General features: G+C 42.4%; 1 long non-coding RNA gene across 1 annotated transcript; it reads left to right on the top strand.

The window, feature by feature from the left end:
* The first annotated feature begins 428 nt into the window (after positions 1–428).
* Positions 429–6,777, top strand: LOC116041370. The gene is made up of 3 exons (XR_004102934.2): positions 429–631; positions 5,464–5,466; positions 6,767–6,777. It is a non-coding gene; the product is annotated as an uncharacterized LOC116041370 (long non-coding RNA).
* Positions 6,778–13,934: the final 7,157 nt, after the last annotated feature.

Below are 13,934 nucleotides of genomic sequence, written 5' to 3' on the forward strand. Positions count from 1 at the left end.
AGCCCAACTGGAACTGCTGCAAAGTGCTGCAAACGCTGTCTCATTAACCGGTGATCACTGGACGTCAGTGAGTAATCAACATTATTTAGGAGTTACTAAACACTATATTGACTCTGGTAAGGATAGGGATTTTTAGTTTTTTAGTTAGGTACTTGGAGGAATTGTGCAATAATGACAGATTCGCACATTTTTCTTTTTTTTACAGTAAATAAATAATTACAAATCTTAAAATCAAGTTCATAAAGTAATTTTATTTGCATTCATTTGATTCCCAATCAAGATACACTGGTAAAAATTGCTTTCGATTGTTAATATGTACTTAAAAACTGTTCTGAAATGCAAAATAATAGAATTTTAATCATGTGATAAAATATGTGATTAATCGCGATTAAAAAAAATTAATCGTTTGACAGCCCTAATATATATATATTTATACTGTATATAAACATAAATATTATTTATGGTGCCAAATCATAACATTAGTTATCTCAACCAGAATCATTGAGTGCAGCCACAGTCTAAAGGTCAATTGGCAGCACTAGTGTCAGTGTTCAGTTTTTTTTGGGAAGGTGTTGCCTTTTTTCCAGATTAGAGCAATAGCCCCTCCAAATGTCTGTGCACGTCCCTGTTTGTGAATGATGAATAAAATATTTAAAATCAGGTAAAAGTTAAATACCAACACATACATTTAGAAAAATTTTAAAAAACGTGTCCCTACTCCGACATCGTGTTAGGATTTCTTTTAGGTCAGAAAGTTTGCCTATCAACTCGCGGTGGAATTCAACATACAGCATCCACAAACCTGGGATGAGAAGAAAATGGCGGGGCCTGATTGGTTTAGCTCATTTATGAAGCGGAACCCCAGCCTTTCAGTGAGGAGTCCGCAGGCAACTAGCCTTTCAAGAGCCACCAGTTTCAATCGTGCGAATGTGGAACTCTTCTTCAGTCGACTTGGTGAAAACAGCGTGACAACTGTCCAGGCACCATCCCGAGTCGTAGCAGGTCGGTCCCATGATGTCGGGGGAGAGGGGCACACTTGTTTCAGTTGCATATGCTGTGCAAGCTCTGTGGAATACCATTCCTCCATTCTTTGTGTTCCCTCGTAAGAATTTTAAAGATCACTTTGTTCAGAGCAGGCCATTGATGAGTGCAGGAAGTGCTAATTCATCAGGCTGGATGCAGGAAGAGGATTTCCTATCATTCCTTGTTCACTTTGTGAAGCATACAAAGGTCAGTCCAGAAAGAAAGGTATTGCTCCTTATCAATAACTACTCTTCCCACATCTCTGTGAGAGCTGTGGATTTTTGCAAAGGCCATGGAATTGTACTGCTTACATTCCCACCACATCGCAGCCATAAACTCCAACCACTTGATCGTAGTGTGTTTGGTCCGTTTAAAAGGATGGTGAATTCGGCGAGTGATGACTGGATGAGGGGGAATCCAGATAAAACTATGAGTATTTACCACATTCCAGGCATTGTGAGGATCGCCCTGCCTACAGCCGCAACACAGAAAAACATACAGGCAGGCTTCCAGTGTACAGGCATATGGCCTTACAATTGTAACATTTTTCAGGACTGGACTTTGCGCCTTCTTAAGTCACAGATCGTCCTGATCCATCTGGGGCTGTTCAACAGAACTCCTCTCCATCTCTAGCCGCCCGGCTCCTCTCCTCCTTACCTGCTGCCCGGCTCCTCTCTATCTCACCTGCCACCCAGCTCCACTCCAACTCACCTGCCGCCCGGCTCCTCTGCAGCTCACCTGCCGCCCGGCTCCTCTCCAGCTCACCTGCTGCCAGGCTCCTCTCCTCTGTACCTGCTGCCCGGTTCCTCTCCAGCTACTCATGCTGTCCACCTGCACTCCGATGAGATGCCGAGCACCTCGGGGTCCATCGTAGGTCAGTTGTTCAGTCCATCACTCATTAGGCCATTTCCAAAAGCAGGCCCAAGGAAAGTGACAGGTAGGGGTAAGAAGAAGAGGCGCTCGGAAATCCTCACTGATACACCAGTGAAGCTGGCATTGGAAGAGGAGGAGCGTCGAAAAGGGAAAAACATCAGAAAAAAAATATTGGGGAGTGAGAAAAGCAAAAACAAGTAGGTGTAAAAACCTGCCGGGAAAAGGGTGAAGGCTGATAACTCCTCTTCAGAAGAGGAAGATTTCTGTGTCGTTGCATGGAACCTTTTAGAAATTCAAGGTGGCTCAAGTGTGTTTTATGTAGCTTTTGGGCCCACCAGGTATGCACTCCAGGCCTGATCAATTTCATTTGTCACCATTGTGACTCTGATTAACAATGCATTTAATTTATTTGTTCTTGTCACCATTGTGACTGATAAAGAATGCATTTCATTTGTTCGTTCTGTGGAATGGGGGTAAATATGTTGCCTGAGGACATCTACAGGCCAAAATTGACTTTTGGTCATAGCGCCCCCCGCTGGCAACAGGAAATCCGCCTTATATGACAAACATCATCCGATTTATATGAAACTTATAATGTGTGGTCCACATGTGATACTGAGCCGCCCCCTATACTTTAACCACACCCATGTACTCAGACCACGCCTCTTTTATGGCTTTTGAACCGTTTAAGGTAGAGTCTTATGTGAGGTATCATTGAACTCAGCAGAGAGTTCCTTTTTGATTGGTGATGGTTTGACCCGCCCCCCTATGCTTTAGCCACGCCCCCTTTCACAGCTAAAGAACTGTATGACATAGAGTCTTGTGTGAGATATCATTGTACTCAGCAGAGAATTCCCTTTTCATTGGTGACGATTTGCAGTGTCTGAGTGCCGCACCAATGCACGGCCGCAAGGAGCGGCGTCCGCCATTAACCTTGACGTGCAAGGAGGTGCGAGGGCCCGTCCAACGCTGCTTGTAGCTTTAATACTTTTTGTGTCCGAACCTAGCAGATTAATACCCTGTCTACTCGAGATCATTGACTCTTTCTCGAAATTTTCAGGTTATAGGGTAAATTGGTCCAAGTCAGAAGCGTTACCTTTAACAGCTCAGTGCCCCGTAACAGCCTTCCAATCAGGTGCATTTCAGTGGCCAATGCAAGGTATCGTATATCTGGGTATCTTATTCCCTCCCCAGTTAAAAGATCTAGTTAAAGTAAATTTGGATCCATTATTTAATAAAATCTCATGTGATGTTAATAGATGTCTGACTCTTAATCTCTCAATAGCAGGGAAGGTCAATGTTATAAAAATGGTTTGTAGTCCCAAGCTGAGTTACCTCATCCAATCTCTTCCTCCATATCATGTAAGTGGGCAGTCCTGTGCCAAAGTAGGTCAAGGAGGAGGAGCGCAGGTTACGGGTAGCTTCCGTTTCATCCATCCAGGTGATAAAAGACGCCGTCTTAATGAGCGCAGCTAGTGCCGACAAGCGTGCAGTGAGTGAGGAGTAGACAAAGAAACTAAGAGTTTGGACAGGGTGCATCAGTGTACAGGAGACCTCAGAGACGCTATTGGTAAGTGAGCATTTTTGTTTATATCGTGGTGGCCTGAAACCTAATGATTAATTTAAAATGAGAGGAAAAAAAGCGCATTTTGTTTCTGGTTCGTGCGCTTTGGTTAAACATTGGCTTAAAATGTTTGTAGCAGTGTGGTTGCTAGACATTTTACCTTGTTGAAACTATGTGTATATGTGTATATGTATGTATGTATGTATGTATGTATATGTGTATGTATGTATGTATGTGTATATATGTATCTATATAGAGATAGATATATTGATTTATATTGTTGAGGTGTTTAATTACTTTGTACATTTTAAATGACTAAGTTTGCTCCTAATTGTTAATTTGGATGTTTACGAAATTGTTACTTTCAGCAATGAGCTAATTTGTGTGTTTTTTATTTTCTATTCAAAGGTTTTCAACCTGCTACATACTACTTATTACTACGAACTCCTGGTATATTGTGTTAAATTCAAATAAATGCCTGGAGAAGGAGTGAGTTGTGAACGTGTCCTCTGTCGTCATCCTAAGCCTTTTTCAAGTTTGAGACAGTCACTGATGAAAACACCCAGATAACTTGACAGTTGAAAGCTGCTGTTGACGCAGGAAAGTGCAGTACAGTCTGGGAGACAAGATGGCGGAAGGTGTTATACAAAAGACGGTTAAGCAGCTGTTGAGAGATAGGACCACTGCAAAAAGCAGCTTCACCAGAAAGGCTAATTCCCCCATCAAAGGGGCGGACACCAAAATGCAGCTCCTGGACAGTGTGGACAGCATCATCTCAAAAGACCTCAGGCTGACGACTTACAATACTGCAGAAGAGATATTCAGAGTCATGGAGAACAGGTATGGAAATAAATCAACCATCGCCATAGAGATCCTCGAAGAGCTGGAGAAGATACCCCCTGTAAAGGGAAATCAGCCCAGGAAAGTCATCGACCTGATACAGACTGTAGAAAAAGCCTTGGCAGACCTCACAGACCTGGGAAATTCTGGTGCAATAAAGAACCCCCTTGTAATTAAGTCAATAGAGAGCAAGTTACCAGACTTTATAAAGAGAGACTGGCTATTCTTTTTTGTCAATCCGAGCAACAATGTCACTTCAGACAACCATCATGGACAGAAGAAGTCAGAAGTTCAGAGGGCTAAGCATGAATGATATTCTGCTTAAGCGGCCAGATGTCCTCAACCCAATCAGAGCTGTCCTGTTGAGATTCAGAAGAGGTGTGTACACAGTTCTAGGGGACATAAAGAAAATGTACAATTCAGTGTGGTTGGAGGAAGAGGAAATGCATCTCCACAGATTCCTCTGGAGGGACAGCGAAGATGAGGAGATAGGTGAATATGCCATCACAAGAGTCAATATTGGGGATAAACCAGCTGGCTGTATTGCACAACTAGCTATGCGAGAAACCACAAGACTGCCTATGTTTTCTCACCTGGAGGAAGAACGCAGAGTGCTTGAGGAGGATAGTTATGTGGATGACCTCTTAACTTCCCACAACGACCTGAAACAACTGGACAAAATCACAGGAGGAGTTGAGGAAATTTTGAGAGCTGGTGGCTTCTTTCTCAAACCATGGGTCCGGTCAGGCCAAAGTGGGAGGCAGGAGTGGAAATCAGGTGAAATAGCTGGAAAAGGTCAAACCTTGATCCTTCCAAACCAGATGAGAGATGAGGACAACAAAGCCCTGGGCATTGGGTACCAAGTTGAGGACGACAGACTCTACATGATGACCTCAATCAACTTTTCAAGAAGGAAAAAGAAGATGAGGATTGGCAAGGATCTTCTCAAAGGAGGTGAGAGTCAAGACACCAAACCCACTCACTAGGAGGGAGCTATTAAGCCAAGTAGCTGGACTTTACGACCCAATTGGCTTAGTTACACCTGCTAAGCAGAAGGGGGCAATTATTGTCAGAAAAGCTTTCCAAGAATCAGGCGGCGGAAAATTGACCCAAGAAACTTGGGATAAACCACTCTCGGAGAGCATCAGAGAGGACGCCATCAGATTGTTTGAAGAGTATGTACAGCTTGGACAGATCAGATTCCACAGACTGTCACAGTCAAGACTGGTCAGAACCATTGGCTGGGTATGGCGAGCTGCCAAAATGTGGCTTAGGTTGAAGGACCAGACCAGAAAAAAATCAAAGTGGGAGGCGAAGTCACTTAAGAGGAACTCTTTGTTTGTGGAGGCAGGATGCAAATGTTCAATGAAGACAGGACTGCAGTGCCACTGTTACCATATGAGGCATGGGTGTCTACATTGCTGGCACAAGAAGCCAATGAAGTGAACCATGAGGAAATAGCAGGAACTCTTCTCAAGATGAGGAAAAAAGCCTGGGTAATAAAAGGTCGAAGGCTTGTCAAGAAGATAGTGGACAGCTGTGTGGTCTGCAGAAAAGCCCGAGCAAAACATTGTCAGCAGATCATGAGTGACCTTCCAGCTGAGCGAACAAGCCCAGCAGCACCATTCGAGTTCACCACCGTGGACCTCTTCAGCCCTTACGAGGTGATAGATGAAGTTAGGAAGAGAGTCAACCTCAAGGTGTGGGGGATTGTCTTCTGCTGCATGGCTTCAAGGGCAATACATACGGATGTAGTTAGTGACCAGTCATCCAAGGGTTTCCTGCTAGCCTACCAAAGGTTCACTTCAATAAGAAGGCATCCCAGTAAACTGTGGTCTGATCCTGGTACTAACTTTGTGGGGGCCAAACCTGCTCTTGAGAAGCTTCACACATTTATGAATCGACTGAATAAATCTGAGCTTGAAGAAGAAGCTGCCAAGCACGGGACAGAATGGTGGTGGAAGATCCATCCTGCAGATTCCCCCCACAGAAATGGAGCAGCAGAGGCAGCTGTCCGGATAGAGAAAAGAGCCCTGAACAACCTTGGAGGAAATGGGGTTTTCACATGGGGGGAATTTCAAACATTTCTCTTCATGGCAGCCAACCTGGCAAATGAAAGACCAATTGATGTGAGGAGTCAAGTCCTGGAAGACTGTGTGGAGTACATTAGCCCCAACTCTCTTTTATTGGGAAGAACCAGTGCGAGAGGGGACCCAGGAGATTTCCGCTTTGAAGGCTACCCTTACAAGAGACTTCAAAGTATTCAGGCAGAGGTCAGCAAATTCTGGACGAAGTGGAGCCAGTTGGCTGGCCCAAACCTGTTTATAAGGAGCAAGTGGCATACCAGGCAGCGAAATGTGGCTGTGGGAGATGTAGTCTGGCTAGCTGACCAAAATGCCCTGAGAGGTCAGTACAAGTTGGCCAGAGTGGTCAGTGTTGATACTGACAGAAAAGGCACCGTGAGAGATGCACATGTGAGAACCTTCCCAAGTTACCCTGTTCCAGTCAGGAGGTCAGTAAAGGAAGGAGCAGCCAAAACTTCAAGTGGAAAAAAGACAAAGAGACCCTCAAGTAAGATCCCTGCCACAATTCTCCATAGGGATGTCAGACGGCTGGTTATCTTACTTCCTGTTGAAGAGCAGTGTTAAGGTAAATGGCTGTGATCTCCTTGGGTTTAGGAACCAGGCGATCAAGTGGGAGGTGTTGAGACAAGTATTTAGTGCCATTTTAAGTTGTTTGGGTTTGTTTAATTTTTTGTCTCAATACCAATAGCATCAGGTAGGACCAGTAAAATGAATGTAACATATCACGTAAGAGGGCAGTCCTGTGCCAAATTAGGTCAAGGAGGAGGAGCGCAGCTTACGGGTAGCTTCCGTTTCATCCATCCAGGTGGGCTGTAGTTAACGAACAGGCGCTGACAGGAAGATCAGCCCGAGTTTAAATATTGCTGGTTGATTCTGGATGATTCGCTGCAGCTGTGAAGATCGGCTGAGCAGGGTTGAAGCGGCCACGCCCCTTGACCTACATATCTCCTGACCACGCCTCCAGCACTCCAAACGGAAAAACACAGACAAAACACAAACAAACACAGACACACAGGAAAAGGACATCCCAAGCAGGGCGGAGAGAGAGCTGCCCATAAAACTAGCGAGTAATTTTCCTGCTTTGTCTCCCGATTCAAAATAATTTTGTCTTGCCCTGAAAAAATTTAATTCAGATAGAATATTATTATATTGGTATTTTAATTGAGTCAGGTTTCTCAGGCCATCCTGTGACATTCTTCGCTTATTCTCAGTTTTAGTGTGTTTGATTTTACTTTCTTATTCCTCTTACAAAATGAAGCATGTTGTACTGTATAATGCGCCCCCTGATCACAGCCTTTAAGGCCTCCCATGCCACCCCTGAAGACGACACTGAGGACCAATTGATCACCAAGTAATCTTTTTAGCTCAGAACTAAGCCATGCTATATTTCATGGCTCCTGTAAAAGGGAGTTAAGGTGCCACCTATAAGAGCACCTTCTCTCACTTTGAGGCAGCAGGTCTAGGCTCACCCACACATGATCAGAAATTACAATATTTCCTATCACACATCCTATAGCAGAGGGAGACAGTGATTTGGACATTAAAGTCTATCCTAGAATATGTCTTGTGCACTGATGAAAAAAAAGGTGTAGTCTCTCCCAGATGGGTTCAAAATTCTCCAAATATCAACCAAGCCTTAAATCTTAGCCTCTATAATGTGAGAAAGGCTCTGGGGGCCCTGGGTGCTGCAACACCACTGTAGTCCAGAACTGGATCCATTATCAAATTAAAATCGTCCCCTAGAACAATATTGTGGTTCCCTACAGCTTGTAATTTCCTTTCCAAATCTCTAAAAAACAAAAGCCTGATCATCATTAGGTGCATATATGTTATCCTCTCCACAACCTTTATGACAGTCACCTGACAAGCAAGCTTTAAATGAGATGTTTTTAGATATTGCTATGCTTTCTGACATATTAATATACTCTGTAATGCAGCCTTGTATAACATAAACCCTCTGATTCACCGTGAGTGTCTGCTCTAAATGATAACACACACTTTCAACACGGGCCTTCCAGCCAAAGGTGTTGTCCATATAAACACCAAGGTGCCTATAGGAGCAGAGCCGATTGATTGGTTCATCATTTATGACCTCCGATACTATCTGACCCATGTCACGACCCTTTCCTCAGTTTGTGAAGTGGTTGAATGAGATTGTTGGCATTGCACCACTGCACACAGGTCTCTATTTCAGCAGAATATGCAAAAGTACTTGTGTCTGTGTGCAGTAGGCTGTGGTAGAAGTGTTTCAAAAATGTGCTGACCATCACGAAAAAAACGAGATAAATGTGTCCGTGTACAAGAATCAATAGATTAAATTATGTGAACATTTCACGAACTGCCGTGAGACTGGGTTGTGCACAACGGCCATCGAAGTACTCGCCGTCCTGGAGATTCCCCCAGTATCCCCACCCACACCCGCCTCTCAGCCTAGTTGAGTAACGTTACAACCCCGTCCGCCCCGGTGTTGAAAACATCCAAAAGGTGACATTGACATGTGAAATATATTGTGATATTGTGGTTTTAGCTGCTGGCTAATGTTAGCTTGCTGACTCACTAGCTAGCTAACTGGTCAGCTACCAATACAAATCAAATCAAGAAAAACTTAATTATGTTGGGGAAACTGCAGCTATTTTATTAGAACATAAATAAACGTTACTAAACGTAACGTGAATAAACTTGAATGGGTAAACTCGTCCGTGAACAGATGCATTCTAATCGGCGATGTTGTTTAACAATACAAACTACAACTCCCATTATTCCACGCAACTTTCCAATGTCATCAAAAGTCTGTGTTTAACATCCATTGTTTTGATTGAGAGACCCCTAGCGGCAGAAAGTTACATATTGTACATTTAAGTCGTTAGAGATTGTTCAGATGGAAAACCCAGTCTGACCTCCTGAAAGTTTCTCTCGTTCTGCAGGAAAGCTTCCGTAATAAGGAAATATAAGCAGATTAAATACAATATAATAACTCAACCTAACTAGTACATTAAGAAGTACTTTGTATAAAATTAGACCCAAACTAGAAATAATATGGTAAACACCTAAATTATGCTGTAATTAAACACCTCATATACAGTAGTGCCACATTAAACCCCATACTATACTTAGAGATTTGTATACTCTAATCATAAACCAATGTTGAGATCCAAAATAATTAACTTGTGATCACGAAAAATAAATCTAAAGCTATTCATTATCACAGATTTATTATTTTATAACCATGGCCTCTGCAGCCTTTCATAAAATACCTGTAGTGGCATTCTGTGGTGTGAACCCCATCATTCTGACATCAGCTAATATCTATCAAATGCTTTGCTTCCTGGCACTTTGATGGTGTATCTGTTGCACTGTGGCCTTGCCCAGAGCAGGACAGATGTCCGCATAGCTTCTCAATGTATTTCTGTACCTCCATTAAGCTGCAGTCTGGACTAAAACAGTTCTTGTCACAACCTGAAAGAATGACAGAATGGCAGCTTTCTGCTTGCTGAAACCAAGACCAGCCTGGTTAAAGACTGTAACCCAGACTAAAGATAGAGTCCAGCCCCACATCCTCTTTCCTATTGTCTGCAAGCTGCACAGTGCACACTGGCTGTACTCGAAAACGCCTACTACATACTACAGACAAACGCAGTATGTAGTATCTACTGCATACTGCATTCGTCAGTGGTATGCAGTATGAAACTGTTCAATCGATTTATTCTGCAGTATGCTAGGTCAGGCTTAACCTTCAAACAAGCTCTCTGGACAAAAATATAAAAATAACACACCACTATTGCAATTGAAAAAATATACTTATCGAGCTTTGGATTTTTTTGTTTATGACCAAATGTTATGTGCATGTCCAGGGACAACAGATGGAAATTAGCAGTGGGATATATCTGGTGTAATAACAATTATTGTACACTGTCCCTGTTTTAAATAAACCAAAAGATGAATGGAAATTATACGCTTTGGTGTCTCCTATAACGCCATAGCATGTTATCACTTTATGTACTGTTTATTTTTCTACCATACAGACTGAAACTCAATTTCTAAAAATATTTATGTAAGAAAAGTAAATACACCAAACAATGATTTATTTAACAATAACATTCTCATGTTGTTTGAAGATTTGAGGCAAAAGTATGATATCCAACCACAACATTTTTTTAAATTCCTGCAGATAAGAAGTTATATATTTAAGATACAGAAATATTTATCTCTACCTACTCTTAGCTGTATAGGTTGTATAAGTTTTTATGCAATAATCATGGATGGATCAAAGGTATCCTCAGAGAGTAAGAGACTGGCATGGGGTGAGGATTTAAACTCTGCAATCTCAATGAGGATTGGCAGAAGATTTACTTAAAATCTTAAACACAAACAATAAATACCCATTTTAAATTACTTCAATATAAGTGGATAATGGTGTTCATATGTAACACCAACTCAGTTCAATAAATTCAGCCCCAATAATCCAGACACGTGCTACAAATGTGGTAGAAAGGGCACATTATATCACTGCCTATGGGACTGCCCACAAAGCCAGGCTTTTTGGAGGGAAGTAATGGATATGATTTTACATGTCACAGGTATAAAGCTATTATTAGACGCCAAACTGTGTATCTTTGGCATTTTTCCCGTAAATCATAATTTCAGCAAGGCAAATAAATCTATAATTAATTTCTGCATCTTACAAGCTAAATATACCATAGCCAAATCTTGGAAATCCACTAACAAACCAAGTGTTAATGTCTGGCTTGCAGGACTGTCAGACTGTCTTGCACTGGAAAAACTCACTTTTACGTTAAAGGGTAAACGTCTCGTCTTTGACAATATGTGGAGATCCTTTATGGTGTTCTTAGAGGGGAGGAAAGCATTGGAGGCATGCTCTCCGTGTGTGTCAACCATCAACAAATGAGTATTGCTATGTATCTAGTATGCGTCTGTTTGTCTTTGCTTAATTTTATTTGATGTGCTTTTCTCTTCGGGACAACATCGGGATAAGTTAACATTTGGACCACCAGTGATTCTTAAGGATGAATTATGCTGACTTACTGTGTCAAATATCGCATGTTACAGCCCTGTCATGTTTATGTTTGTTTTATTGAAGATGAGCCTTATTGTGACAGTTCTGATTTGCACCTGTATTATTTATTGTAGTGTGATTATTTTCTGAAAATTAATAAACACACTTGTTGAAGAAAAAAAAAAAATACACCAAACAATAATTATGAACTGAAATAATAAATCAGTAAGCAGGAGTTTGTGGAGCATTTAACTCTGAAAAGGCAGATAACCACAGGTTCCTGTTAATCTGAAAGAAGACATTTGTGTTGTGATATTTAAACAAATGATCCGTCAACGAGGAAATAAAAGCCTCATGTCTACGAGACCGGTTTTCTGAGAGAGCTCCAGTTCACTGTGGTGTCTTTAAACATGACCCTGGCAGGCACTGGCTGGCTGTCGCTTCAGTTTGTGGAGCTTCTAAATTGCAAAAACGACTGCACATTTGCAATTCACCATACATTTTTCGTAAAACTGCCCATATTCAAAATGTACCCAGTTGATTTCTAGCCTGAAAAGTTCTCAGAAGTGAATTTAGTGATGAAATAGACGAAAATTGTAAAACGTTTCCAGTTGTGGGCCGTGGCTTTGCATTGTGGGATACAGTAGGCGAGGTAGACCAATGCATACTGGAGATTTTCTCCAAATCAGTATGACATCCGGGTATTTTTGTAGGTCTTGCTTTTGTTTGCATACTGCATACTACATGCTACATTTTGGCCAAATGCTAATATAGTAGGCGGTCACACACTATGCATCATAGCAGTCATAGTTCCATTATCTTTATTGTGACTATAATTGCCACTGTTAATCGTACCACCAACCGGCACGGGCAGACAACCGACCAAGAGCCTGGGTCTGTCCGAGGTTTCTGCTTAAAAGGAAGTTTTCCTCACCACTCGAGGTTTCTGCCTAAAAGGGAGTTTTTCCTCGCCACTGTCACAATAAATACTTGCTCTTGGGGGAATTATGGGAATTGTTGGGTCTTTGTAAATTATACTGTGTGGTCTAGACCTATTCTATCTGTAAAGTGTCTTGAGATAACTCTTGTTATGATTTGATACTATAAATAAAATTGAATTGAACTGTGCAAAACTACTATTACATATATATTATACAGTTTTTTCTCAATTGTTAACACACATTTTCGGAAAGCATACCTCATATTCTCAGAACTTTACACCCAATCCAAAAATGCACTCACAAAAGGCAAAACACCCCTCTGCCTTCAACAATGTTATGTCTTTTCAAAATGTCATTTTGTGTTTAAATGACACACACACCATCATTTTGGGTCCCGGGAAATTTTAGAATTGATTTTAAGACATCACTGATCACTTTTAAGGCCTGCTCTGGACTTGCACCTGAGTATATCTCAGATCTTACGTGCCCGGTCGTAGCCTGAGGTCCTCAGCCAAGGCTCTGCTAACCATTCCATAATCCCGGCTGAGGACCAAGGGTGACCAGGCTTTTTCTGTTAAGGCCTCCACTCTCTGGAACAATCTTCCTGAGGAGATCAGACTGGCGAGCTCCATATGCTTTTCTACATACATACATATGGGGATTGTGGTCATGTATATTACTGTGAAGCTGCTGTGTGGGGACATGCGCAGCCGTGGAGATGATAGAGCTGGGGAGAAAGCTGCTAGTTTACTTGGCTAACACGGTCAACAGCTATCGGGATTACTTACCGAGGATATAGGGGAGAAGCAATGTTTTCCAGCACTGTTAGCTGTTAGCACGTAGCTTTAGCAGTCAAACAAGTGGAGCCGTTAGCCAGTGCACGCCCAGCCCGGGTAAAGTTAGTGCACTTTGCCGAGCGGCGGTGGGCATATACCCAATGTAACACAAATACCTTACTGAGGCAGAATGTGAAATAACCTTAGCTGATGAAGTGGGGGCAGAGGAAGAGCGGGCAACACCTTTTTCCCCTTATTAGCCTTGCCTGGGCAGAATGTCCAGTCTGCAGTCAGTGGAAATACACACATTGACTTTAATGGAAACCTAATGACTCCGTCGACGTTCCGGGGACGTTCCGCAGACGTTCCGCATCCAGTGGAAATTGCCAGTAACAGTGCTTACATCTAAACCAGCCTGAGCATCAGAGAGTGTAGGGAAGAAAAACTCTTGAGCCCATACAAAATGTACGCTCTTTATTGATAAAACAAGGGGATTGTTGGTGCTGCTGCCTTCTCGCGAAGGTACACGATCGCAACAATTCACGCAAATTCAACCAATCACCGCAACTTTACCGCAAATTTGACCAACTGAGGAGTTTCCCGCGACTTCAACCAATCACAGCAGTCCCACATACCAGACTTTACGTCAGTATGTGACGCTGAGAGCCACTGACCAAGCGGGAGTGAGAACGGGTTGACGTAAAACACGTACGTCGCCAAATTAATTTCCTTGTTTCTGATACGAAGACGAGACGTGTGTGACTCGAACATCTCACATTTACCAACAAAACGTACAGCGAAAGACCGTGCAAAACATTT

Source organism: Sander lucioperca, chromosome 3 (assembly GCF_008315115.2).
Source record: "Sander lucioperca isolate FBNREF2018 chromosome 3, SLUC_FBN_1.2, whole genome shotgun sequence".
Lineage (NCBI taxonomy): Eukaryota > Metazoa > Chordata > Actinopteri > Perciformes > Percidae > Sander > Sander lucioperca.